The sequence below is a fragment of the Cryptomeria japonica genome, chromosome 5 (assembly GCF_030272615.1).
Source record: "Cryptomeria japonica chromosome 5, Sugi_1.0, whole genome shotgun sequence".
Classification (NCBI taxonomy): Eukaryota; Viridiplantae; Streptophyta; class Pinopsida; order Cupressales; family Cupressaceae; genus Cryptomeria; species Cryptomeria japonica.
This window is the reverse complement of record NC_081409.1, coordinates 300438493-300447656: the sequence shown is the minus strand read 5'-3', so window position 1 is coordinate 300447656 and position 9164 is coordinate 300438493.

Below are 9164 nucleotides of genomic sequence, written 5' to 3'. Positions count from 1 at the left end.
ACGACTCACAAAAGGTATTTTGAACCTTGAACCTTTGGACAAAAAGTTCATCGGGTTCAAAACTTCAAAGACCACAAACAAAGCGCACTTGTTCACAGGATGATAAAGACCACAAATGACTCTTTTACACAATGCGCTTTGAACCTTGTACCTATTCAACTTTTTAGAAAGAGTTCAATGGTTCAAGTACGAAGGAAAACAAATGACCTGATAGAAGTAAAGGCACAAAATGCAACCCACGAGTATGAATATTTAAAAGAGAAAAATTGCAAGGGGGACTAACAACTAGTTAAAGTCTTGATTACCGGTTCTAATAAAACTGTCTCTGCTTACCAGTTAAGCCTTTTCAATTGACCTATAAGACTTACATGACTATAAAAACATATTTTACATCAATGACAACATACAACGTAGTCATTAGACAACAATCTAATCAAACATGTACCGGTTGTATGAAGTAGACATACAATTACCGGTTAAGATAAAATGATCAAATGTCAATAGTATGGATGGATAAATATTGGGAAATGTACTCAAAGAACTAGTCGACCATTGAGGAGCATGAAAGGTTAGAGAAAAGACTTCATGATAGGCTTAAAAAGCTCCAAGGAAAAGATGAGGTGAATTTAGATGTTGTCAAAGACTGTGAAGGATTGATTAAGGCACATGGAAAGTGTTTGGAAGAGTTAAGATCAAAATGTGTTGATTTTATAAGATGGATCAAATGGCATCTCACCCCTGCTCAACGATGATGGAGACCAGGAAGAAAAGATGGATTGGATTGGAGAGTGTTAGCATATACTCAAAGATGCTATGAAGGCTGCCAAAGATTGAGATACTCACATGGTGGTGGATTTTGTTGAGGACATGGTGATAATGGAGATTGGGGCAAGAGATACAATACACAAGTGTAACACCCATCACAGAAAGGAGTATCTGGACCATTTGACCAAAGTACACTTGTGCTTAACTAGATAATCATAAGGCTCCTTTTAAGTTAATATATTAGTTTATTTTCAAGAGTCTCTTTTAAAGGGCATGACCCTATGACATGTTATAAATATTTAATGTAAGCATTTGCAAACAAAAGGGTGAAGCTACAAGTCAGTTGGACATTATCAATAATTTCATGTTTCAAAGAGAAGGTTTTTATTTTCAAAATAATATATAAAAATGAGTTCTCTTATTTGCACTTGTGTTGTGGGTATTTTTCATTTCAAGACAATTCTCTGTTGTTATTGTCTACAGTTGATGATAGCTCCTCTAAATCTCTATGTGAAGAAATTGTATGTTGCTTCATACTTTGATCATCAAGATAAACCTGAGAATCATGTAACCTATTGTTTTTTGTTTAATTTGTCTTTTCAAAGGAAATTTAAATTGGATTAAACTAACTATGAAGAATATCATACAATTATATGACATTGGGTGTTGGGTAGTAGACAGATCCGTTCGGAGGATGGTTTAAAAATTGTCTTTCAGAGTTATACGTAGGGCTTGAAAGTGAATGAATCTACTGCCCAAAGGAAGTAAGGCACTAGTCTTTTAAAATATTGTTAGAAATAAGGTCAAATTGATATAAACAATAATCTTTTTTAAAAGCATATTCTTTCATTTTGAGTTTCAGTAAGTAGAAGTTAGAAGTAAGATGGAGACCTGAAGGAGAAAATGGATTGGATTTGAGAGTTTCAATTAGTGTTCAAAGATGAAATGAAATTTATTATAAATATTTGATCTAGTAAATTGCAAGAGATGAGTTATAATTCAAATATTATCAGTAGTTTAATATTTCAAGCAATGGACACTTATTCTCAAAGTATTATGTAGAAGCCATTTATCTTATTCAAATTTGTGTTGTGGATGCTTTCATTTCAAATCAGTTCTCTATTATAATTATCTATGGTTGATAATTTCTATCTTAAATTTTGTATGAAGATTTTATATTATAGCTACAAGTTAGACCATGAATACTTTTTAAGATTTTAATACTTTTCTGTTTGTGTGTGGAAGAATTTTTCATTTGGACTAGTTATCTGCTGTTTATTTTCAAGCAATTGAAGGCAATGTAAAATGTATTCTAATTAAACTCCATGACCATATTATAATTATATCTCACTTTCCTCAATCTACCTTTCTCCATCAGGTACTCCCCTTCAAATTTGTTAATGGAGTTGGGATCCCAAATGCGATCTACATGGATCTTTGTTGTGAGCTTAGGCAAATATTCAATAATGTAAACCATGGTCTAGTATACCATATCCCTCCACCATAGCACCCTCAGGATGCACTCTTTGTCTAACCAAAGCCTTCAAAAATTTCAAGTGCCTCTGAACTATCCACATTGATCTTGTGTGTACAGGTCCACACAATTCAATCTCCTAAACTTGGTGTATGAGGTAGTGTTCTTCTGGATTGAAAAATATCTAATGTAGATAATTTTGCATTTCACACATAAGATGTGAAATTTTTCTCTTCCAAAAATTTATCTTCTTTATGAATATCTTTAGATGATAGCCATCTACAAGTGATTCAAGGCGCAAATATATTAATGAGAATTAACAAAAATATTATATATATTACATAACATTTAAAACAACTGGCAAATATAAGATGTATACAATGAATTGAAAAAATATCTCTACTTACCTCGTGTATTTTCCAAGATCATATATAATCATGCATTTTTATCCCTGGCCCAGATTCACCTTTCTTTGTTATGATATTGTTTATGTTCACTGCAAATCTTATGGGAAATTAAATTTTTCATATAACTTCTTTTATAGCATTGCTTTGTTTCTTCGTTAATAACCAAGAAAGATTGCTTATATTAATTTGGTCTCCATTGCTATATAATTGAATGACATTTTTAATTGCATGATTGGCTTCTTGAATGTCACTACAAATTTTGACAAGTTTTTCTTTGTCATGCCTTCCATCCAATATTTTCTATAACGTATCTGTTATATTCTTTCCAACATGCATTTATCAAATAAATGCACAATTTGTAGCTGCTCATAGTAGGGCAACCTACTAAATTGTTTGGGATAACTTTTCAGTCCCTATGGAAGCCAACCACTAGTGCCTTGATGACCTTGATGAAGCATGTAAGTTAAACAAATTAACAACGACAATCATTGTCAATTACAACATGTGTAAACAAAACACACTATAAAAATATAACTTCAAAATATATCATATATGATAGATAAAAAATTTAATCTGATGTATAACCTTGATGATTAATTTTATTATATTCCAAATTCCATAGGTGAGGTGTCATTCTTCGTGGTTTTGATGTAGTCTCTTCTTTCCCATTGAAAAGATGTTTTTCAGCAGTTTGGTACTTATGATTTATGTGGAGGAAGTGCCTATACTCATCAAACACCTGCTTTACTAAACTTGTTGAACAACGAGATTTCATCTTTGGACCACAAACTAGACATGCAAATTTTCCCTTTGTTTGAAGACTTGCAAGATCATATATAATTAGATTAAATATGTTAATTTTTTTAATTATATATAATGAATAGATAATTTGAAAAATATGCATGATATCTACTTCATAAAATTAAATATCATTAAAGTGCAGTCAAACATTATAACATACCAAAAAAATGTGTTAGCCCTAAGGCATCATGAATTGTCCATACACACACTGCATGGAATTGACATTGTCTTTTTCCTATTGGTTTTGAGACGTCATACATAGTGATTCCATTCTATAACTTTAGTAACTCATCGATAAGAGGCTCGATATATACATTCATATCTTGAACTTGGTACTTACCTAGTTGAATGAACATAAATATTACATAATTATTATAGCCATTTTATTGCAATATATATAAATTAATGTACATGACTATTAAATGAAAAAAATATGTCATTATGCAACAAATAAGACAAATGAGATGCTACTACGTTAAAGAAAATTGATGCAAACAAATACCTAGAACAATCGTTGCCAACATTATGTGATCCCTCTTTATTGACAGGCCACACTGAGTAAATAGATCTCAACTCTCCAAATAGATTGACACTGTTCGCTACCAATGAAAGCTTGAGATTACGAGGTTCTTCTTTAAAGTGTGGCATTTTTTCCTCCATGTCCCTAAATGCAAATTCATCCACAGACATTCAAAGAATGTCATCTCCACTTCTATTTCATGCATGGTAATCCATAAATTGTGCTAAGGTTTCGCACCTAAATAATCGTTGCATACGTGGAATAATAGGAATATAACGAAGAACCTTGTGAGGCACTAATTTTTGTTAGTTGATCTGATCGATATCTACTGATATGACATTTTGGGGATTCTGTTGCAAATTCATGTTGTTTATGATACATAATATGATCATTAGGACATGCATTTACTGTTTGATACTCCATTCCAATATCTTTTATAATGGCAAATAAATCTTCGTATGAGCGAGGTGAAATATTTGAAGGTGGTAAAAAAAATTCACCTATCAATCTACAACAAAAAAATAATTTGTTAATATAAAGAATATTAATGATACATATTTCAGCCTTTATTTACTAGTGATGAACTAACAAAAAAAATAGATGAAAAAAATGACATATATGACATACCTTAACATCCGTGAGATTTCTATGTTGGATAAACCATTCATAAATTTCAAGTTCAATAGAAACAATACAATAGAGAGAAGAATTGTTTGGGAGCCTTCATAAAAGGGCTCTTATGCCTTCTAAGTATAGGTAAATCATGAACATCATCAGAGTCATATCGATCATCATGATCAGTTGCACCACTAAATGTGTCATGTATCAATGTATTTGTACTATCATCTTCAACTATTTTTTTCTGGTACATGATTATCTTCTTCCATAGGATCATTAACTTCATCTTTGATATTCACACCACCATGTTCCTCCGCTTGAAAAACCACATTTTTCAGGCCATGATAATCCATATCATGTGCCCTAGGGCACCCCACCTTTATAGTAGTGATCAACACAAATAAACCATGATCATGATCACGTTATTTTTTGTATATATAAAAAAATGTTAAAACGATATTAACATTTACAATTTCAATCAATATAAAAACATATAATGAACATCTTACCAATGGACGATAATCATGCCCCCCTTCAATGTGACCATGCTGCCTTCAATGTTTGTCAATTGTTGTGATTAAAAGTCTTCTCATCTTAAAGCCCTTGCAATTATTGCAAGGACAATAAAATTTCCCATCACCTTTTCTTTTTAATCTAGCCCACAATCTAGCAATTGTCTCTTCATTTTCTTTACCAAGCTCCCAAGTATATGCAAATTTGATAACAATGGATCAAGTTGAAAAGTTGGCCATAGAAGTGCATACATTTAATTTGACTGAAGGTAAAAGACCCTCAAAGGTCAAAATCCCCTAATAAGAGTCTAGAATCCCCTACACGGTTAGTTATAAATGCTTTTTGACAAGCATTAGCCGCACTGGGTCTCAATTCTAGATAAATTATCAATAATTTTATTTATCGAAAAACATTCGTCGAAACCCCGATGAATGCTAACCATATACCCATCGGCCCATAAATTAAGGTGGCGCTAAGCATAGACCCATCGAGCCACAAATTTAAGGGAATGTCGCAATAGTGATGAAAATCATGGAGCATCTCAAGTTTGACGAACGTCAAGTAGAAATGAAAAATAAAATGAAAATTTCGCATTAAATACATAAATACCCGACAATACAAATAATTATTGGACTTTAGTCAAAAAGTTTTGTTAGATTTTACAGTCAAATGAGTTAGTAAAATGATCCCTAATACATACCACAAGAATCCAAAAAAAGGATGCACTTCACATAAAGGCAGTAGCTACAATAATAAGACCAACCATGAGGTATACTTGTACATCGATAATGATCACACACTTGTATTACAGGTATGGTCTATCTCCAATAAGAATCAGATTTAGTAGATTTCAATCACTAATTAGAACTTCAATTAGTAGAATATAGCTGAAATAGATTAAATGTTCTTGGTAACTGTACTTTTTTTCATGGCTTGTGCATCAATACTTATGTAATAGAAGCACTATACAAAAATTCAAGTTTATATTTAAAGAATAGGCTTAACGATCTACTTTTACAATTCTACATAGAAGGTTTTCTATCCTTTTTTAGTTTCTCTACTTGGATCAGATTGTTATCGATTCATGCCCTTTGATGGCTTAGATTTTGTAATTACCCTAGATGATCATTACAATGAAATAATATATACATACATTATCTTGTAGTGTGGTTGGGCATTGGACAACGTCCAAAAATTTGGAAGGAAAATCATCTCTAAAGGTCTGCAATGTAATTTATACTTTTATCGTTGGTTTTATTAAATGTATTTAAAAGTTCATAGTAAATCTTCTCATTCAAAACAGTAAATCAATATTCAAAACTGTGAGATTTTGCCAAGATCAAGAGCTCAATGAAAAATACAAAATACAGAGACAACATATAGGACAAGAATAAACTATATTATCATCAATAGATAAAAAATGGTTGTTACATACAATGTAGATGAGCTTGCTTATATAGGCAAGGCTATATGGATATGTGAGCATACAAACATGATATCTGGTTCAATAAGAAACAAGGGTAGGTAGGAAATAGGTTTGGTAGGTAGGAAAAACAATAAAATATTCCACATGAGGTGGACCACACACCAAAGTTGGATATCACTCCACAATAAGTGGATATGATAAAGTAGTAACATGATCACACCATAAAAGGTGGAAATTCTCCTACACACACTATCCCAATGTGGCACAAACACCCAAGTGTCTCATACCCACACTACTATGAAATGCATTATCCTAAGTAAACTAAAGTAAGGTGTAATAATATCCAACATGAATAATTACACCAACACCCTCCCTTAAGTGCAACTTAGGGCAATGTACTTAAGTCTACAATGCAACTAAGAAATGCAAGATGGGTCTCGACTACTAGGCCATGTTAGGTACCCATGTACAAATTCAAATGCAAGCAAATCAATGCAAATAAAATCTCTCACAAAGTGGGGAAAGAGAGAAAAACCCAATGGAAAAAACCCTCCCCCAAAAGAGAGATGAAAACTATACAAGAGAACTCTCATAGAAGAATGTGAGGGAAAAAAACCCATGTGAGGAAAAAGTCCCCCAAATATGAGAGAAGAAGAGAAGCTAGGTATCCCCCCCTCAATGTAAAATCTGCACTAATGGTAGAAGCTTGAGAATAAATGAAGAAACTGCTCCATGAACATTGAACAACATTTCTCCCATTCGGAACAAACAAAACCAAAGGTGTATCCATGTAGTCTCCCCAACCATGAAGGGAAGATGTAGGAAAAAAACTCATGATGAATGAAGTCTCTGAAAACTGCTCAAGTTTCCCCATGTCGATTCTAAAAGTTAACCCCTCCAAAGGTGGTGAACTGTTGTACACTGCTGAAAAAGGCCCACCAATATCTAGTGGAGATGAATGTAGAGCAAGTCCCAAAGACTCACATGTCTCCTCTAAGGATAAATAGACCTCCTCTAATTGTTGTACATAAGAATTCATAGTCATGTCAACCTCAAAAGAATGATCATGTAGAGAATGAACAAGAGGGTCAAAGTGTTCCCTCGCAATAATCGAAGAAGGATCATCTTCATCAAAGAGAAGATGAATGTCATCAATGATGTCTCCCAAATCTCCAATGTAGGACTCCACAAACAAACCTGCAATGTCTATCAAGTAGTCATCCCATGAAACTAAAGCTAGAAGACATGGTATATCTTGTTGCATTGAATCACAAGAAGGCAAACTTTTTGCACTGTCTCCCCATGTCGATTCTAAAAGTTAACCCCTCCAAAGGTGGTGAACTGTTGTACACTGCTGAAAAAGGCCCACCAATATCTAGTGGAGATGAATGTAGAACAAGTCCCAAAGACTCACATGTCTCCTCTAAGGATAAATAGACCTCCTCTAACTGTTGTACATAAGAATTCATAGTCATGTCAACCTCAAAAGAATGATCATGTAGAGAATGAACAAGAGGGTCAAATTGTTCCCTCGCAACAATCGAAGAAGGATCATCTTCATCAAAAAGAAGATGAATGTCATCAATGATGTCTCCCAAATCTCCAATGTAGGACTCCACAAACAAACCTGCAATGTCTGTCAAGTAGTCATCCCATGAAACTAAAGCTGGAAGACATGGTATATCTTGTTGCATTGAATCACAAGAAGGCAAACTTTTTGCACTGTCTGCATCATCAGGTGCAATAGGTGAGGTGATATCAATAGGAGGAGATGAAATATAAGGCTCAAGAATGGGGTCACATGTGAGAATCCCCAAATTCAAGTACCCAAAATTCTCCTCAAAATCTGAATCATCAAAAGAAGTGTGATCATCATGTGTAGAATCATCATATGTGAAATCATCCTCATCAACAAAATCTAAAAAGAGAGTCTAACCAATATGCATGATTAACCACTCCAGTCACAATGATAGCTCTAGTCTCCAAGTCTCTAATGAAAACTGACTTAGGTGTGAACTCCACGATTCTCTTAGTTGCTCCATGTGTGATTTGATAGATGGAAAGGAGATTATTTGTCAAATGGGGTACACACAACACATCATTGAAGGAGTTATCCCCAATGGAAATAGATCATTTCCCAATCACATCCACATATGTATGATTGCCCATCAAAATATGCGGCATGGTGCAAGATGCAAATGAAGAGAACATAGACTGCCAAGATGCCATATGATGAGAAGCCCTTGAATCTAGAACCCATCTCCCTGAATCATGACTTGTAGTAGCACAAAGAGCTTGTCCTTTTATTTTCCAAAAAAAGTGAGTCTTCCCACTTGTAGAAGCCATGAATTATTTCCCTTTCCCTTTTGATTGTGAGGAAATCGAAGTTGATGAATCCTCCTTCTTGTATCAATTAGACAAATCATTGTTGTGTTTTCTGAAGATGTGTGTGAGCTCATAAATCTTCTTAGAATGGCAACAATGCTCCTCATGACCAAAATTTTTACAATACACACAAGTCAGTCTCTCCCTTTTTGGTGAATTATTCCTCTTGGAAGAGGATGAAGCTCCTTGTTGTGGAGAAGGTGGTTCTTTGTCCTTAGGCTTTGATTTCCATTTCTTCTTGTTTGAGTTGTCCTT